We start from the raw sequence: 21,115 nt of genomic DNA on the forward strand, positions 1-21,115 counted from the left end.
CAAAAAAAAGTATAACAAGGAAATGGTGACAAAATATTGTCCCATCAAAGGAACAATGGATAGCCACAATTGAGGACATATTCATCATGGAAAAACTAACTCATTGATTGAAACTATGAGAACCACAAATGGACAAAAAATGGAAAAAATGGACATTGTATATACAAAATAATTAAGACATTTTGTTTGTTGGTTTGTTTTTCTTGTTTGTTTTTTGTTATTGATGTATTGTAAAATTTAATAAAATATAAGTGTAAAAAAAACACTTCCTGTCACTTTTTTCCACAGTCATGAAAATGTCTTTTAGATGAGATGAATCTGTCAGGGCCTCCTCCTCCCCCATCCTACCTGACTCCCAAAATCCCTTTTTCCTATTTCTCCCGCTCTCTCTGCCTTTTCCTGTCTCTCTCCTTCTCTCTGCCTTTCCCTCTCTCTCCTTCTCTCTGCCTTTCCCTCTCTCTCCTTCTCTATGCCTTTCCCTCTCTCTCTCCTCTCCGCTGTGTCAGCTGACAATCAGTGTTGTCTCCCCAGAGTCCGGGCAGCTGTGGCTCATCCAGTGATTACACCTCTGACAATAAAAGACCGGTTCCTGCATCCACAACTCGCCAGATCGTAGACTCTGCCCATGCAGTCAGTTCTCTCTAGCCACGAAACCTTGTTAACCTGTCTGTGAGTTTAACATTGTTATCCTCTCTCTTTGTCCAGAGCGATCCAGCTGCCCGGATCTCCTCCCGTGCTGCCTTCCCCCTCGTGTTCCTCTCCGGATTCCCTTCCCGGTTCCCCTCCTGGACTCCTGGACTCAGCTGCTCGGATCTCTCCTGGACCCCCGGATTTCCTGCCGCCTCGCCACCCCGGATCCTTTGCGCCTGGCTTCCCTCCTCTGGCATCCAAGCCTTCTGCCTCCCTGCCACCGCAAGCATCCACACTCTGTTCCGCCCAGACCCTCCGCTAACCGTCGTTTCCCGGTTCCGCCGCTCCGTCCCCCGGATCCTCCTCTGACTCCTCACCCCTCCACGATCCCCCCCACCTTCCCGCAATAAACCCGTCTTGCATCCTGTCTCTGTTTCAGTGGTGTGTTCTCAGCTCAGGCTCTCTAGCTAGTAACCGTGACAGAATCCCATGAAACTTTGAAGAATTTCACACATTCTTTCCCATTTCATTGCTTCATTCATATATTTGACTCTCATAATTACACAGTTTGGTAAATGTCACACTTTGAGCCTCGAGACCCACAGCATCACTTTGTAAATTCTGTTTTTAAGGAGCATTTAATGTCCTTACAACTGAGAACCTGCCTCACTAATTCACTTTCATGCTATTTTAATAATTGAACTTTTCCTCCATTTATCTGATATCTTCCAGATGAAATCAGCCAACAGTGTCTAAAATCACTGATTGTAGCTGCTCCACTGTTTACTTGTGTGTTTTCTTTCCATATCTTCAGAATAATTCCTCCTCTGGTTCTTCAGGTTGTTTCCAGTCCAGCAGCAGCGCCCTCTGCAGGTTGGACAGATAAAAGCTTCCAGCATCTATCTGCTATTCCCAGCTTCTCCCCCGTCCGCAGCCGCGCACCCCCCGACCACCCCCCGACCACCTGTCGCCGGAGGGTGGCGGACGGTCTCGTCGGTCAGAGAGCAGAGGGCGCACCTCTGAGTCTTGACCTCAAGAGGGCGCCATTTGTTATGTAACGTAACACCATCAGAGTGTCAATGGATGCTTACTCAGCTGCGTGCTTATGAAGGGAATTGTATTTAATGATTTTTTCCCCCCCCTTCATCATGCCGCCCCCTTGAGTTTGCCGCCCTAGGCGGCTGCCGAGTTGGCTTGTGCAAAAAACTGCCACTGTCTGCAGCATCCACTTCTATTTGTGTCCAGGTGCTTCTAGTTTTGGCTCCTGATCTCTTTGACTTTTCCTCCTCCTCGGTCCAGCTCATCGTCGAGGAAAGAAAACAGACATTTGTTCCATTCCAGCTCTTCAATAGCTGCACTTCGGCCATGACAGTTTCATACTGAGCTTCTGAACAATTAGCATGACAATCTTAACTCTCGCCACTAGAGGGCACTGTGAACTAGTAGAAAAACCAATCAAACTTATTTACAACATTAAACTAACCATCACAAAAATAAAATTAATTAAACATGCTTCTGAATGTTTCTATTTTTATTGTTATTTTATCTGATTGCTCTGTTTTTATTACATGATTATTTTGTTTTTATCCATTTTATATCTTAAATGTAGCACTTTGATAAAATGATAAAAGTGTTTGTGATCATCATGTTGTCTGTCCAGACCTGCTGGAAGAGAAACGATGCTGAAGAGCTTCATCAACTGGATGGAAGAGAAAAATACTTTTAAAGATGTTTGCTGATAAAAACAGAGCAAAAGTCTGAGTCAGTAGAACAGCAACGACCAACAAAAGGTCCATGGAAGCACTGAGGAGGAGTTCATCTGTTTAATGGAGTTTAATGAACTGAAGCCCTGAAAGTGAAAAACTAGAAAAAAAAATCTGAAATTTCTTTAGTCTTTTGTCTCTGGTTGACTTGATGCTGTCAGATACAGATGTTACAGAGTCCATTCTGATGTTTCAGGGTCAAAAGCTGCTTTTCCCTCACAGCCTTTTCAAGAAATCCTTCCCAGAAATTTTCTCTGCTGTTTATATTTCCATTATCTGTGAATTTTTTATTATTTAATGACTGGAAAATAAAGTTCCAGGCATAAATAGAACAGAATAGAAATGCTTGATTTATCACTGAGGGGAAATGTGGTCGCTACAGCAGAAAGAGTCCAGTTTCCACCACCATAAAAACAGAGAAATGAGCAAAAATGCGCAGTAAATAAAAATTAACAATTGGAAAATATAAAATGTAAAATACCCCATGTAAAGAATGTACATATGTTGAAGTGTTTGAAAGACTCAGTTATTTTCTTCCTTAATCTTTAGAGGCAGTAGCACTACACTTCTATTCTCCTTCTTGTACTTCTGATACTAGAACAAAACTAGTCTTCAACGCGGATCATCAGCTTTTAAAATGAGGCAGCAGAAAACATCACAACAACAAATGAGACCATTTTCAACAAACTCATGCAACTGATGTCACTTCAGAACTATCAGAGTCTGAGTAGTACTGACAACGTAGAACCTCAACGTTACTGTTTTAATCACTTTTAAGTTCCCTAAACGTTCCATTAACGTGAACCAGTTTTATTACCTTCATGTCCAACATTACAGGAACACAACACACTTCAGTATTTACTGGATGCTGAGTCTCTTCTCTGGTCAACACACAGAAATAAACTGCACCAACTTCTGGGCTTCACTGCACACATTATATTTGACTCTAAAGCTGCATTTAAAGTCTTAAAACTGGCACCAATAAATAAATAAACGTTTACTTAGTGAACAGCTGTTGGAGTCCTTCAGTGTCTGTTGGTCCGATCAGCCGAAGATCCCAATTACTGAACTGAAAACTGATTAAAACAAACCAACATACTCGTAAACCCAAACTGGTAAACTGAAAATGTGCTGCTGCTCCACCGATAAATACCCACAAAGTAAAACAAGCTGGGAGGAGGTGTTGCTTTATAGTCATTTATTTCATAGATAGTCTATATGAGACTTTTATTTTTGTAGAAGTAATAGTAAATGTTGCTTATCCATAATTTTACTAACTTAATGAACTGGTGCTAACTGCACAGACCATGTTATGACCCATAGATTTAAAAAATAAAGTCAATTCTCAGCCACATCTTTTCCAGAATAGTTTTTAAAGACCTTTTCTGCATCAAAAATAGCTGCACTTCCTTTGTATATTTTGTGTTTTCTTATAGACCCTTTATTTGTTTACAAACATTGTGACGTTTTTTGTGGGCGGGGCTTATGCTGGAGGCAAAAGCGGAGCGAGAAGTCAAGCGGGACTGGGAGTATATAGTTTGCGCTGGAAGTTTGCAGCGCAAACTGGAGCATTTTTAACCCGTTAAACTTCAGTGTACCGCCGGCGGTACACTTACTAATTTGCATAGGAATTTAAAGAATGTCCGAAGGCTACAAACGCGATTATATAAACATTATACGCCGATGGAAAGCTTAGATTCTCATGAATCCGCCGGTATAAACCACTTTCAGATGTGATTACCACAGATGGTAATATAAACACATTTGTCCGACAAACAACAAATATCCATCCATCCTTTCTCTGTACACAGCTTTAACGTACACAGCGCGACTCACATTTCCGGGTTCATTATTACACACAGATGAAAATATTGCACAAAAAACGGCCATAATCCAACCTTGGACATCCAGACGACACAAGCCAGTAAACTATTTTGTCCAAAACATGTCTTGAAGTCGGTATATAATCCACGAATCGGTCGTTTTCAAGGAAATGCACCTCGCGATGTGAATGGACTTGCTCTTATATAGCGCTTTTCTACTTATCAGAGTACTCAAAGCGCTTTTACAACAATTGCTCCCATTCACCCAGACACACACTAATATGCAGGTTGCTAATCAACCTGCAACATCAGTCAGTATACATTCACACACCAGTGGAACAGTCACTAGTAGGCAATTCGGGGTTCAGAATCTTGCCCAAGGAAACTTCGGCATGCAGCACATGACTAGGCGAGAGCGGGAATCAAACCGCCAACCATTCGATCATTGGACGACCCGCTCTACCACCTGAGCCACAGCCGCCCCCCAAATTTGCGTCCAATATTCCCTGTATTTCTCGTCATATTTAACGGGTTATTGTTTTTGATTGTATTTTTTTCTGTGTCTTGTTGTGTCCTTGTTCTTATGGTGTGTGTATTTGGACCCAGTGTCTGGAATAAAGTTGAATTGAATTGAATTGAATATTTTTTATTTACAAATAGAATATTAGCGATTTTTTGTACTGAAAATGGCTGGAATTGACTGCAGCTGATCGTCTCTGTCCAGTCTTTTCGCCTCAGTGCATTTAACCACAACTGTCTTCGTTCCCTCTGAGCACGAGTGTTCGGTGGAATCCTATAAAACTTTAATTTGCGTTTGCCAGTGTCATTCCTCCTATTCTGGCATCCAAAAACACAGCAGGACGACATTTTAGAAAAGTTGATAGAGCCTAGTCCCTCAGTCTTTCGCCTTTCGGTCACGGCCACGGGCTTCCTCTTTTGCCTCCAGCTAAAGCTGTGAGGTCATTCGTGACGTGGGTCATTAAAGGGTCTATTTCAAAGCTATTTCAAGCAATTATAATTTAATATGTGTCATTTTAAATACAGAGAATTAAAAAGAAACAAAACAGGTTCTGAAATATTCATTAAATCAATACTGACTGTAATGTTGAATGAACTGAAAAGTCATCTAGTCTGTTTAAAAATTCAGTTCATTTCGGTTTGGCAAACAATTATAAGACGCAGAAGGACTGCTGGTGTGAGCCAAGCTGTCAGGGAACAGTCAGAGTCTCTGGATAGTTGTGTTGTTGTCTTATTGAAGCTCAAACTGAAAATAAATCCATTTTTGTGGATAATTGTGAACCTACAAACCCATCATGACGTGACAGGTGAGGTTAGCTGAGCTAGCTGTGAAGCTAACAAGGTTCTCCACCAACACAGATTGTTTTGTAGCTGGAAAATGAGCAACAATAAAGTAAATGAAGTCGTCTGTAAGATACACCGCTGTAGGTGGATTCTAGTTTGAGTTGTAATGTTTTACTACGTGACTGAGACTAACTTGATCATAGTGAGCTCATTAATCAGGATTTGGTAACTAGCAAGCTACAGCAGCTGGTCAATGTAAAGTAAGAGCACTGTTGCCAATTCCTCAGTAAGGAAAGTCGCTATTGGCTGTCCTAAAAGTCGCGAGAAGTCGCTAAATGACGTCATCGCCTACTTTGCATATTTCCCTGTAGCGATATTGCCTTATTAAACGTTAATTTAATAAGTATGCACTCGTTGATGATAGTTTATTAATCGGGGCACCACCCGGAGTTTAATCTACCGGGAAATTATTAATCAATCTTAATAAAAATATTATTAATGGATTGAAAATTTTGATTAGTTAGTCAGTCTAATATCTGAATGTCGAGAATCCTCGAAAAACATTGACCCCAGTCAACACATATAAACGCAAAAGAGACTGTAATTTTGGGTTACATGAAAGATATTTATTGACTAAAACTAATAACAAAACAGTGATTAATACAGTAATAAGTATAATGGTGTTTGTGTGTGTGGAATAATAAGTGTGTGTGGGTGAGAATAGGTGTGTGTGTGTGTGTGTGTGTGTGTGTGTGTGTGTGTGTGTGTGTGTGTGTGTGTGTGTGTGTGTGTGTTAATTATTCAGATTTGCATTTCTAACTAGGATTATGGACTGAGTAATCAGACCGCTGAAGGTATGACGAGATGATTAATAATTTGGAAAATGAACGACTGATAAGTGACTAAACGGAGTTATTAAAAGAGGACTTTGGAAGCTATTTAAGGAAGATTTCAAGCTATTTTGAGACGTCAACCCAATAATTCAGATCACACCAATGTGTTTGCTGGCTTACTTTGTTGGAGAACGGGTCACTCACGAGGTCCGGCTGGGACTGCGTTGCCTTGAACGGACCTGACTATACGGGTCAGCTGATGCTCCGGCCGTGAAGTCTGTCGCTACGGAAACGTCTCGGCGTCCTGCCGTCTGGTAGCTGTTCATGCTTTTGAGCGCCTCTGGTTCGGTTCGGGCCAGCTGGGTGGATCTCAGCAGATGGTGAGAAGAACGCAGGAGCCGTTCTTCCTTCTCGGGGGTTGACTTGACCGAAAAATAGCTTGATAACAAAACAAAACTGCAGGCTCTTGGTTTGTCTCAGTCAGCAGTTTTGGCTGGAGAACAGACGAATAGAGAGCCGCAAAAAAAACGGGATCGAATTAGTTCTTGATTAAAAAAATAATTGTCGTCAAACAAAAATGGACTTGATTTGTTTAAATAGTGAGCGAAGATATCTATTCTTTGATTTAAAAGAAAAATGATTAAGAGTCGTGGTTAGCAAAGGCCAGCTCTGCTACCAGGATAAGCTTAGAATAAAGAGGACAAAAGATAGTGAAAGGCACCAAAGAAAGAACAAAAGAACCGCTCGAACTTAGTTTCTGTAAGCGAGTTAGTAAGAAGAGAGCAAAGGCGACAGAGCTAAAGAGGTGTAAAGAGGGTAAGAGAGCGAGCCACGTAAAATGGCTGGTTTGGGATCACAGGGGAGAGATGAAACCGAATCAAATAATGATTAAAAATATTAAAACGCGCAAAAAGAACGATCTGTTTACTCCTCCATGATCCTTACAATATATTTTAACTGATCAAAGATAAAATAAACTGATCATACAAGCTAGTCTAAGAATATGTGAGTTCTAGTTTCTATTTTATATGTTCGTGTGCATTCTAGTGGTTATTATATGTATCACAGTGAAGACATGGTAACATACGTTCATACAAAGCAGAATAAAACAGTTTTCACTTCTTTGAAACCTGAATAAAGCGAAGTTTTTTGATTAATACACTGTAAATCTCGATAATGTCATGGCATTCCGACGTCAATAGGGGGCAATGTTGAGCTGTGGAAGCAAAATGTACTGTTCATGAGCAACACAATAGGTTTGATAACTTTCGATCTAAACCAGCTAGAAAAACGGGAGTTGGTTCAAAATGCATGTTGACATCTCACTATATCTTTTGTAAACACAGAATAACAAAACTACATTTTTGAATATGAGTTTAAGAACTTCGGTGACTAGACAAAAGGAGAAAGTCTCTGCAGAGGTGAGAAGCAGGTCATTAGAATATTTATGACCCTGCTTATCTGATGGCAGACCAGGAGAGCAGCAGAGGTCCAGCTGCGAGGACACTTAGTTCATCAAAGCAGTTCTGTCGGTGTGGACCACAGACATTTGAATGGTAATCAAATTTAAAGGTGTTAACAGTACTCTAAAAAAAAGGGTCTGTATGTGAAGTTAGAAATACATGAAAGCATACATGTCCCAATTCAATACAGGAATAGTGGCAGCTTGCAAAAAGGAGTCTCTTAAGCAATGTCAGAGGTCATCATAATATGAATCTAGGGTGTCCTGGTGAATAGCAGAGATGTCTCTGAAATGATGCAGGTCTCTCTCTGGTCATGAAAAAGCACTTTGGGCTGTTTACTTAGGTCTTTGGGAGAGAGAGTTTTGTTGTTATCTAAGGAGGGAATCTGCTGTGGAATGTTGAATCCCTTAAAAGCTGGATGTCTTACTACATCCCAGTTTGCATGTAATTGTAATCAACGTTGTAGGAGAGAGGAATAACGTTGTGGAAGAGACCAAAAGTGAGTATAAAACACTCAAAATATGTTTTTTCCACTAGAGGCTAAATGCTGTGGTTTATTTTAGCATGACAGTTGTCGTGTTGTGCCAAATAAAACAGTCTTTCTTTTAGTTCCAGTTAACGTTCTCTTTTTATTTGAACACGTTCATGCTTCCTGCCTTCTGTTCTGTTCTTTTGTCTGCGTTCTCGCGATAACTCATTAACATAAACAATACTACATTTTCCTCCTTTGCTTAGACTAAAGCCATCTGCAGTATTTTCAACTCTTTATACCAAATGTATAGTTTTTTTTTTTTTTTTTTTTTTTACATTCAACAATCAGTGATACAAATCAATCACTCAAGAACATAAGAACATCATTTTCTTTTAATTGTCTCTGTATCGAGCAGGCTTTCTGATTACACGGCCCTTCCTGGTTATTATAACGTTCGGAACAGGTGGGTCAGGCTCAGGTGGTATCTCAGCTGCTGGTGGTGTAATATCCACTACTGAAACATCCACAGTGTCCTTGTTGTTTTCAGTGTTGTAGACCGGTGGAGTCTCAGAAACATCAATATCAGTCACTACAGGTGTGTGTCGAAGGTGTTTGACATTCCTGATCACTTTTGATCCGTCCTCAGTGTTGACGAGTTCAAAGGAGTTGTTGGCGGTATTTCTCAAAAGTACGTAGCGAACATCTTTGAATGTAGACTCCAGCTTTCCATTCTCCATACTTGCAACATAAACAACATCACCAACTTTGAAGTTGTGCTCCTTTGCTCTGTTATTTTGGTCAGCATACAGTTTCATTTTAGTTTTGTATTCGTCGTGATGGTTTCTGATTTCATTTGTTTTCTCCTTTTCTTTTAGACTTCCAGCTGCTTTCTCCAGATTTGGACATTTTGTGCGAATGTCTCGTCCAAACATGAGCATGGCTGGCGTCTCTCCCGTGGCTCTGTGCGGTGTTGAGCGGTATGCCATCAGTATCTTAGGAAGCTCCTCCTTCCACACCTTTCCTTCAGTCTCTGTTGCTCTGAAGGCTTTCTTCAGGTATCTATGGAACCTCTCGATTTTCCCGTTGCTCTTCGGATAATATGGTGATGCTCTGATGTGTTTAATTCCACTTGTCTTGAGACAATCTTCAAAAAGTTGTCCAACAAACTGTCTACCATTATCCGAGACAACCTGAAGGGGATAACCAAATCTTGCAAATATCTTCGTCAGTTCTTTAACCACTGTCTTTGAGGAAATGTCTGATATAACTACAGCCTCTGGAAATGAACTGTAGTAATCAATCACAGTAAGGATGTACTCGTTTTGGATAGGTCCTACCAGGTCAATTCCTATCTTAGTCCATGGTCTCGGCGGCAACTCAACTGGTTGAAGAGGTTGATCTTCATGTAATGGCTGGTTAAGCACACAGGCGGAGCAGTTTCTTATCAGTCTTTCTACATCCAGGTCCATGTTAGGCCAATAGAATTTGCTCCTCAGATATTGTTTTGTACGGACCACTCCTTGATGAGTCTCGTGTCCAATTTGCAGTGCTCGTTTCACCATTGCTTTTGGTAACACTATCCTGTGTCCTCTCAGCACAAGTCCATCAAACGTGCTCAATTCTCCAGCACATCTGTGGTAAGGCTGTAATTCCTCTGGAATTGGATTCGGCCATTTTCCCGTCTCCACAATTGATTTCAGTTCTTTCAGTGTATCATCTTCCATAGTTTTCTGTTTTATGTCGTCAAGGCTCATGGCTTGTACTTCCTGCATCGTCACCGATAAGACTTTGTCCATATACTTTTCCACATAATCACTGTGCTCTGTCTCTGGCAAAGGAAGTCGCGAGAGTGAATCTGCAACATTGGACTTCCCAACTATGTGTTCTATCTTGTAATCGTATGGTTGTAGTCTTAAGCCAAGTCTCTGTATGCGTGGTGGTGAGAGTGTGGCTTTCTCTGGATTGAACATGTAAATGAGGGGCTTATGGTCTGTTTGCAGAGTAAACTTGCCTCCCCATAGGTATGTTCTGAAATGTTCCACAGCCCACACACATCCTAGAGCCTCTCGTTCGATCTGTGAATAACGACGTTCTGTTGGGCTCAACGAACGACTTGCATAAGCTATCGGCTTGTTCTGTCCATCAGATTGAGTCTGTAATAAAAGAGCACCAAGTCCAACTGGACTTGCATCACTAATGACCACTGTTGGTGCTCCCAGTTTAAAGTATGCCAAACAAGGCTCACTCACCAATGCTTCTTTCATAGCTTGGAATGATCGTTCTGTTTCGCTTGTCCACTCCCATTCCTGTCCTTTCCTGGTCAATTTTCGTAGTGGTTCCGATAAGTTTGCATAGTTTGGTATGAATTTCATCAGAAATCCACAAGTGCCTAGGAATGAGCGGAGTAACTGCACATTGTCAGGTCTGGGTGCTTTGCAGACTGCTTCAACCTTTCTAGGGTCTGGTTTGATTCCTTCTGCAGTTATCAAATGTCCAAGTATCTCAATCTGTTGTAGTCCAAAGATGCATTTGTCTTTGTTGAGGGTTAAACCTCTGCTTTCAAATCTCTGAAAGACTTTTCTCAGTCTCTGTTCAAGTTGGTCATCGTTTTCTCCAAAGACCACAACATCATCCATGTAGCAGACAGTGCCAGGCATTCCACATAACATAGAATCCATAGCCTTCTGGAATGCTTCAGGTGCACTTGACAATCCAAAGGGAACCTTCTTGAAGCGGTAGCATCCCCTATGTGTGATGAATGTTGTCAAGGGTCTGGACTCTGGAGCTAAATCACACTGCCAAAATCCTTTTCTGGCGTCTAGCTTAGCAAACACTTTTGCTCCCTGAACTGCTTGTAAGATGCTATCTACTGTTGGTACAGGGTGTCTTTCCCTGATCACTGCTTTATTTACTTCTCTGAGGTCTGCACATAGTCTTCCCTCTTCTGTGTCTTTCTTGGGTACCATAAGAATATTTGAAACCCATTCTGAACCTTCATTCACTTCCTCGATTATGTCTTGTTCAAGCATCTTGTCTAGCTCCTGGTTTACAGCTTCTATCATTGGATAAGGGACTCTCCTTAAACGCTGTGCTACAGGTGAGACTTTTTCATCAACTGTAACCTTGTGGCTGTAACCTTTGATCTGACCTAGTCCTTTAAAAACTAGAGGAAACTCTTTGACAAGTTCATTAAATCTTTCAGTCTGTCCTACAGTGTTCACCTTTTCTCCTGTGTTAAGTATCTTCAGGTCAAAGCTTGTTTTTCTGCCAAGCAGTGCTTCTACATTTCCTTCTATCACATAAATGTTGTCTTTGACTATGTTGTCTTTCCATCTCATTTCTGCTTCAAAGTAACCTACACATTTAAGTGGAGTAGTTTGAGCATAAGCATAAAACCTTTTCTTTGTTGGTCTCAGTTTTGTTCTGGTGGACATTGTTCTTTTATACAAGTTTTCTCCCATGAAGTTTTTACCACTTCCTGTATCGATGACCATTTTTAACCATTGTCCATTTACCTTTACAGTCTCAGTACCTTCTGGATCTACAGCATGTACAAACTCATCCGACTCTGAATCAGAAGATTCCTGCACTACTGCTCTCACTGGTTTACTTGACTTTGATTTTTCTTTATTTCTGTCATTACTTCTGTCACTTCTATTTTCTATTTGTGCTTTCTTTTTCTTCTTAAAACACATGCGTGCATAATGTCCGATTTTCTGACAAAACATGCATTTTGCTGTCTTGGCTCCACATTCATCTGCCGTGTGAGTGTCCATTCCACATCTGTAACACTGGGTGTCGCTGTTGGCTTGCTCTTGGCTGCCTCTCTCTCCTCGCGTTGTTCCAGGCTTCTTTCCGCGATCATTACGTACACCTCTTCTAGTGAAATGAACCCGGTTCTCTCCGGCTCTGTGACACTCCGTGAAAAGTTTTGATTCCGCTTGTGCTGCTTCAAAAGCTCGTGCAGTAGACATTGCTTTATCCAGACTCAATCCATCTTCCTGCAATAACTTGTCACGAAGCCTTTTCATTGCACATTTTTCCACAATCTGATCACGTAGCATATCATTCTCCAGGGCACCAAAGTCACATGATTTGGCCAGTTCTCTTAATGCATTTACGAAAGCATCGACCGACTCATCAGGGCCTTGTGCTCTTTGCCTAAACTTGTGCCTTTCCAAAACTACGTTTCTTCGTGGTGTAAAATATGCGTCCAAAGCAGCAACAGTCTGTGCATGTGTCGACTTATCTCCCGGCAGATTAGCAAAAATCCTCTGTGTCGGTGCGCCAATGCAATGTAGCAATGTAGCTCTCCTCACCAAATCTGGTGCATTTATTGTCCCACTGGCAATTTCGAAAAAACCATAAGAGTCCTTCCACAGGTTATATTCCGTGAATAAATCAGATGCTGTTAGGCTCAGCGGACCCGGTGGAGCGAGCTGGGCGTATCTGGCTTCTTGCACAGCATGAGCAGCTACATTTTCGTTCGACATGGCTACCACATGTAATTTTCGTCTTACATTCTTCTCGGCGTTGACGTTGAATCCAAAACGTCTCTACTTGCCTCTGGGTTCTTGGCAAATTGTCTCCTCGTCGCCAAAATGTCGTGTTGTGCCAAATAAAACAGTCTTTCTTTTAGTTCCAGTTAACGTTCTCTTTTTATTTGAACACGTTCATGCTTCCTGCCTTCTGTTCTGTTCTTTTGTCTGCGTTCTCGCGATAACTCATTAACATAAACAATACTACAACAGTGAAGAAACATTTTCGTTTATATGGCTCCGTAAGTCTGGATGGGATCTGTAGTGACTTTGCGCATGCGCGATTCATCTGCCGTCTGGCCGCGGAGTGATGTGGGTCTCCCCATAGACATATGGGTCTCCCCCTCCCCTCACTGGGTCTGCTGCGGGGTTACTGGACTGACAGCCTGTGCTCTGGGAGGGGGAGAAGCTCACAGCAGCACCTGCTGCTTGTTGAAAACAGGTAACTGCAGAATGAGCTGAGTTTTCCTATCAGTCTCCAAAACGGCAGAAAAAGTCGCTAGATTTGTCGCTAGTCGCTTTTGACAAAAAAAAGTCGCTAGGAGCTTTGAAAAGTCGCTAGATTTAGCGAGAAAGTCGCTAAATTGGCAACACTGAGTAAGAGGAATTACAGATTAGCTACACTTCCTGTTCCTCCTTCATAATATAAGCACTCTATTATATTAATTAAACATTTCATCCATTGTCAGGTCAGACAAATCATGTTGTAATTCTTATGTGTCATCTGATCAGACGAATGTGACCAAGTGGAATGTGAAAAATGTAAAGTTTCCATAGCTACAAGTTGGTTTTGACTAACAACTGGAACTGGAAGACTTTTGAGGGCTGCAGATGTGAACTGAGGTGTAATTTGTGTGAGATAACTTCTCCACTTGGTCTGATTGTGTTTTTCTGCTTCTGTGTTTGAAAAGTTCAAATGGAAAATCAGCCACTCACCAGGAGAATCTTCCTCTGCTTGATTAAGTAAAATAACATCCAGAACAGTGGATTTCGTGAAACTACAACATCATGTTTATCAAAAGCAACAAAACTTGTTCATACGCAGCACTTCCATCAGGTCATTCAAAATACAATGGAAAAGATTGTAGTTGAGATTTTTCAGCACCAGATAAAACTGAATAAGTTGGTTGAAATTAATGAAAGAAAAGAATCAATGAATACATTGGTTAAATTAGACAAAAAAATATATGACAAAAAAATGAAAACACAAGAAAAAGAATAAATGGAACAACAGTTTATGGACGGTTAGGAGTTGGTGTTTATTCCATCAATATTTTAGTGGAAAAACAAGCAAAAAATAAAGTAATGACAACAATCAACTTTGATAAGTGTCCAGATAAACTTTATTTAAAATCATAAATGCCTTTGTTTTTATTTACAAGATGACTCAGGATTATGTTTCATGATTGTGACTGTAAAAAGGTTAGACTGAATCATTAACAAAGATGAGGTCATTATAAACTAAAAGATAACGCTGGAACATCCCCAGAAACAGATGAAGGACTGAAAACCTGGAACTGAGGCTCCAAATGGGCAGATATCAGTCAGAGGGTAAAAATGTGGATTTTCAGCTCAGAATCAGAGTCTGTGTTCATGAACCAGCCTCTGTTTGCTGCATGGAGCTGAAATGACAGTAAATCTCAGACTTCATCTGACTCTGACTGACTTGGAGTGTGACTTTGGTGTTTTGTTCTTTATTAAGTCTGAGGACAGAAAATACTTGGAGTTCATCAGGAGACTGAGTGTTGATGAAGACTTGAAGATTTTCTGGCTCATCTAAAGAAAGGACCAGGAGAAATCTCATGTGGATGAACTGAGTCAATAAATCAGACTGGACAAAATCTGTTCAAGAAGAAGCAGATGTTTGACAGCAGCAGCTGGTAGAAAACCTGTTTAATTGGTAAAGAGCTGCAGGACCTGATGAAGGCAGGAACTAAAGTCCGACAACACTGAACAACAAGATCTTCATGTGTGGAACAAAGCAGAGTTGTGGGAGTCTGATGGACTGATGAGACTAAAGTGGACTGTTTGGGCAGAACGTCTGGAGGCAGAAGGACCAGAAGAACAGCATCAACAGTCCTGTTGGTGGCTTTGAAGCTGCTAAACTGGAGCGTGTGAGCAGCAGCATGGATTCTCTCAAACACCAGGACAGTTACAAGAACAATGGGCCTCATTCATAAACGCGTTCGTAGAAAAGCGTTCGAAAGAACGGCTTTAAGAACTCCCAAGAGAAAAGTACGTCGGATTCACGAAGCGTTCTTGACAAGGCAAATCTGTTCTTAGGAGGGAGATGCACCGGATTCAAGAACAGTCTCTACGAACAGCCTCCCCTCTCATTAACATGATATTTACATTGTATTGACTTGTAAATGTAAAAGGTACACCCTCTAAACTTCCTTATAAGGCAGCAGCAAGAGAGTGTTTGAGACACGTGAGCACTGGAGTGCAGGTGAAACTCCGCCCACCAGAGTGATGGCCATTTCTGCAGATGACAGAGCTTCAAACAGCCAATAAAGTCTGACCTGAGACAGCTAAACTTTTATACTCAGAAAGGGTGTCTGTCGTAATAAAACACCCTCTGCCTCTGCTGCAGTGACAGGTAAAACTGCCCAGGCCATGTCCGCCTTGTCTCCCCGGTCAGCGCGCGCGTGCACACCGGGGCGTGTGCACGTGGCTGCGGTCAGCGTGGTGGATATTACGTGCGCACGTTGCAATAGTTATTGCGCGTGCACGTGGCGGGGGTCATCGCGCGTGCACATCGTAGTGGTCATTGCGCTTGTACCTCCCACAGACCTCCAAACAAGTTAATGTGACCAAGTGCAGCTTCAGATCTAAAATCTGATTTTGAGTTTAACTGGCACTGAACTATAAAACCATTGATCACTAAAATTCACTTGAATAAATCTAGTTTTAAATTAAATAATTTGTGGTAATATTTGAATCATTTTAAGAAAGAAATTTAAATTTTTGGATCACTTTTGACTAACAAAATTCTAAAAGTACAGATTTTTTGTGTGTAAGAGTCCTCCTGAGTGTTCTTAGAATTTGTTCTTACTTTTAAGAACAGGTCAGTTAAGAACACATTCGTGAATGCCAAAAATCTTCTTAAGAAGGCTCTAAGAACAGATTTGTTCTTAAGAACGCTTCATGAATGAGGCCCAATGTGAGGAAACTGAAGCTCACTGGACTTTCAGCAGGACCAGCATCCAAAGCAAACGTCCACCAAAGCCTGCTTCAGGAATCCTTCCTGGAAAGTCCTGGAGGTTCGTCTCAGTCCTAGATTTAATCGCAGTTAAAATCTTTGGAGGGATTTAAAGAAAGCAGCAGCTCAGAAAACAAAGAATATCAGTGATCTGGAAGCTTCTGAACACGAGGAACCGACTGAAGGTGAAGAAGAGAGAAACTAGAACATTTACTGGAGCTCAGAAAGGTCAAAGGATGTTGACATTAAATATGAACTCTGAGCTCAACAAGCTGCTTCTGGACCTTTGAGGACTAAACTGGATTCATCTTCAGAGCTGTTTGTCTCCTCAACATGATGTGATCAAAACCCACTAAAATGTGCTTCATTAAACTCTCTCTGGGCTCCAAGGCTTCAGCTGACATGTTTCCAGGACACTTTGTTCTCATCAGCTCAATGTGTTGCAGGTAGAGAAGCTCAACAACTTTGACTGCAGCTGGAAACAGAAAGTCAACTGAAATATAATCCTGCACTGACACAAACATCCTGAAACTTACTGCACACTCTGCAACCTGACATCAACCTCCAACGTTTCATGTCAACATTAACTGCAGTTCTCCATCATTCACAGTGTGGAGCTGCAACACTAAACTACACAGTGATAACAACACACTTTACACTGGTTCCCAGTCCACCTCCCAGTAACATGGTCCAGTCAGAGTCTCTACACACCAGCTGCTGCTGCTTCAACCTCTGGATCATCAGGACACACTTCATCCTCTCAGCACAAACACCGTCCTGATCAGTACCACCCCTTCCATCTGCAGAGAGAAGAAGAAAGAAGAGAGGAGATCAATGAGTTTCATCAGCAGCTCATCAGGACAAAGAGCAGCAACATCTCATCTGGTCCTCAAGTTTCAGCTGACAAACCAACATGGAGGCTGTCAGTCAGCACATCTGGATGGAATCAGACACAACCTCCATTTCTCAGTATGTGTACTTGTCCATACTTGAGTTCTCATGTACTTGTTAAACGTCATCAGTCAGAGACCAAGTACTGTTCCTATAGGATCCAAACTGAAATTTATGTTGATTTTCACTCGTTCTTTCTTTTTATTAGTATGTGGATATGAATGGGAGAGAGAGAGAGTGTAGGTGTGTCCTTGAGGAAGCTGTAGGTGGAACCAGCTGTGACAACATCTGGATGTTGTCACAGCTAGGGTGACTAGGGTAGAACAAACACACAAATTCAAATCTGTAATCAAGCTATTTTAGTGCATTGAAATTAAACAAACACAAGTGGAAGGTGTCGCGTGTGTGTGTGTGTGTGTGTGTGTGTGTGTGTGTGTGTGTGTGTGTGTGTGTGTGTGTGTGTGTGTGTGTGTGTGTGTGTGTGTGTGTGTGTGTGTGTGTGTGTGTGTACTTGTACTTGCTACATGGTGAGTACCATTTTCTGCATTTAACTATCAAAGTGAGGACATTTTTACAAAGTGAGGACATTTTGGCCGGTCCTCACTTTGAAACAGCCATGTTTGAGGGTGAAGACTTGTTTTTAGAGAACAGGTATGAATTGAGGTTTGGTTAGGGTTAGGGTAAGGATTAGGGTTAGGCAATCAGTTGTGATAGTTAAGGTTAGGGTAAGGCTCTAGGAAATGCATTACGCCTATGGATGTCCTCACTAAGATAGAAGTACAAACATGTGTGTGTGTGTGTGTATGTATATATATGTGCATATGTATGTAAGTAGGTATGTGTGCAGATATGTATGCATGTATATGTTTAGGTGTATGTATGTGTATGTATATGTGTGTGTGTGTGTGTGTGTGTTTGTATGTATGTATGTATATATGTATTTGAGGATATGGATGTGTCCATGTATGTGGGTATATGTGCACAAGTACAGTGCCTTGTGAAAGTATTCGGCCCCCTTGAACTTTTCAACCTTTCGCTACATTTCAGGCTTCAAACATAAAGATATAAAATTTTAATTTTTTGTCAAGAATCAACAACAATTGGGACACAATCGTGAAGTGGAACGAAATTTATTGGATATTTTAAACTTTTTTAACAAATAAAAAAACTGAAAAGTGGGGTGTGCAATATTATTCGGCCCCTTTACTTTCAGTGCAGCAAACTCACTCCAGAAGTTCAGTGAGGATCTCTGAATGATCCAATGTTGTCCTAAATGACTGATGATGATAAATAGAATCCACCTGTGTGTAATCAAGTCTCCGTATAAATGCACCTGCTCTGTGATAGTCTCAGGGTTCTGTTTAAAGTGCAGAGAGCATCATGAAGACTAAGGAACACACCAGGCAGGTCCGAGATACTGTTGTGGAGAAGTTTAAAGCCGGATTTGGATACAAAACGATTTCCCAAGCTTTAAATATCTCAAGGAGCACTGTGCAAGCAATCATACTGAAATGGAAGGAGTATCAGACCACTGCAAATCTACCAAGACCCGGCCGTCCCTCTAAACTTTCACCTCCAACAAGGAGAAGACTGATCAGACATGCAGCCAAGAGGCCCATGAGCACTCTGGATGAACTGCAGAGATCTACAGCTGAGGTGGGAGAGTCTGTCCATAGGACAACAATCAGTCGTACACTGCACAAATCTGGCCTTTATGGAAGAGTGGCAAGAAGAAAGCCATTTCTCAAAGATATCCATAAAAAGTCTGGTTTGAAGTTTGACACAAGCCACCTGGGAGACACACCAAACATGTGGAAGAAGGCGCTCTGGTCAGATGAAACCAAAATCCAACTTTTTGGCCACAATGCAAAATGATATGTTTGGCATAAAAGCAACACAGCTCATCACCCTGAATACACCATCCCCACTGTCAAACATGGTGGTGGCAGCCTCATGGTTTGGGCAGCAGGGACAGGGAAGATGGTTAAAATTGATGGGAAGATGAATGGAGCCAAATACAGGACCATCCTGGAAGAAAACCTGTTGGAGTCTGCAAAAGACCTGAGACTGGGACGGAGATTTATCTTCCAACAGGACAATGATCCAAAACATAAAGCCAAATCTACAATGGAATGGTTCACAAATAAACGTATCCAGGTGTTAGAATGGCCAAGTCAAAGTCCAGACCTGAATCCAATCGAGAATCTGTGGGCAGAGCTGAAGACTGCTGTTCACAAACGCTCTCCATCCAACCTCACTGAGCTCGAGCTGTTTTGCAAGGAAGAATGGGCAAGAATTTCAGTCTCTCAATGTGCAAAACTGATAGAGACACACCCCAAGCGACTTGCAGCTGTAATTGCAGCAAAAGGTGGCGCTACAAAGTATTAATGCAAGGGGGCCGAATAATATTGCACGCCCCACTTTTCAGGTTTATATTTGTTAAAAAAGTTTAAAATATCCAATAAATTTCGTTCCACTTCACGATTGTGTCCCACTTGTTGTTGATTCTTGACAAAAATTTAAAATTTTATATCTTTATGTTTGAATCCTGAAATGTGGCGAAAGGTTGAAAAGTTCAAGGGGGCCGAATACTTTCACAAGGCACTGTATATATGCGTATATATTTGTCTATAAAAGTATGTGTAGATATAGATATGTATATATGTATGTATGCATTTATTGGTTTGTGGCATTGTTTATATATTTCTTTAAATGTTGCATTCCAACTTTGTAATTATAAGTGATTTGGTATCTGCTGAATAGTTTTTATTGGACCCCAGGAAGAATAGCGACAGCTCTGCCGCGCTCATGGGGATCCCCTTCAATAAATAAATACAAATAAAATGTAGCTGAGGAAGGAAAAGGTTTTTTGACCATGTGGCTGCAAGAAGGAACGAGGCCTTCTAAAAAGACTCTTAAGTTTCAAGCTTTGTTATTTTATTTTCAACTTATCTGTATATTCATTCAAGCAATAAATGGTCATTCGGATGAACTGGATCCACTTCTACTCATCTTTATCTGCATGTGTCAAGACAAAAATCCAACTCAGCCGTCAGTAACAATAAAGCAGCAGAATAAAGGGGTTGGCTTAAATTTCTATTACACTTCCAATTCAAAGTACTTCTGAATTCTTGTCTGTCTTCATTACCTGTAGTACAACTTTGTTCTACTCTTATGACTGTTTCTGTGAATTAAAATAATATTTCAGCTATATTTTATTGGAGGAACATGTGAAGAAACCCAGATCCTCACTGACTGCTGGGAGACTCCACAGACAGAACATCAGCAGCTCCATCTTCAGCATCTGGACCAGCAGGATGCGGTTCATGGAACTGAAGGATAGAAAATGATTCAATGTATTTCAGCATTTTGCAGTTACATATTTTCACCTGTGTTCAGAAAATGAATTGAATCATTAAAGCCAGAATTTAATCTTCTTTTAGTCAGACCTGTTTGATCAGATGCTGCTGATGTTTGAAAAGGTTTCTGTTTTATTACCTGACAGGCAGAAGAAGAGCTCACCTGTAGGAGCTCACCTGTAGGAGTTCACCTGTAGGAGTTCACCTGTAGGAGTTCACCTGAAGGAGTTCACCTGTGTTCAGGTTCTGAATAAAGCAGCTGACATGAAATCTTCTCTCATTAATCAGTGATGATGTTCAGCATCCAGAGGTCCTGGTGATCACATTAAAGTGTAGTGATGTTTGTGTATCTGTCAGACTATAAACTTCTGGATGTTGGAGGACAAACATCAGCTCTGGATGTAGATTCATGTATTTTAGTGTTAATAATAAACTGTAAACCATCCATCCCTGTTTATGAGGTGTATTCAGATAAAACATGTGCTCCTATAAAACAGTTCTACATCATGAGGAGTCCTGGTGAAGGTTTCATATTTTCAGTCATCAGTTTCAGAAAAGTTTTTGTGATCCATTGATAGAACTGAGAACAAGACGGTTCAGTTCAGTTGTCAATAAATCAACGCCTCTAAAGATGAACTGAAGATTTATAACAATCTGACAAACCTGAATGCATGCAGACATTAACTGTTGTATAAACTGTTGTATTAAAACATGAACATATCGGGCTGTGTTTTTATATCTGATTCCATTTTGTTGTTTTTCACGGTAAAGATAATCGTTCAGATGAGACGAGGTGGTGATGTCATCAAGTACGCTCATGTTTGAACATGAACCAAGAT

General features: G+C 41.1%; 1 protein-coding gene and 1 pseudogene across 2 annotated transcripts in view; one reads left to right on the plus strand and one right to left on the minus strand.

Moving 5' to 3' along the window:
* Nucleotides 1–21,115, plus strand: part of LOC127531988 (zinc finger protein OZF-like) — a 184,259-nt gene that overhangs the window by 95,617 nt on the left and 67,527 nt on the right. The window lies entirely within an intron of this gene.
* LOC127531949 (NACHT, LRR and PYD domains-containing protein 14-like) overlaps nucleotides 13,917–21,115 on the minus strand; it is a 38,125-nt pseudogene continuing 30,926 nt past the window's right edge.

This window comes from Acanthochromis polyacanthus, chromosome 22 (genome assembly GCF_021347895.1).
Source record: "Acanthochromis polyacanthus isolate Apoly-LR-REF ecotype Palm Island chromosome 22, KAUST_Apoly_ChrSc, whole genome shotgun sequence".
Lineage (NCBI taxonomy): Eukaryota > Metazoa > Chordata > Actinopteri > Pomacentridae > Acanthochromis > Acanthochromis polyacanthus.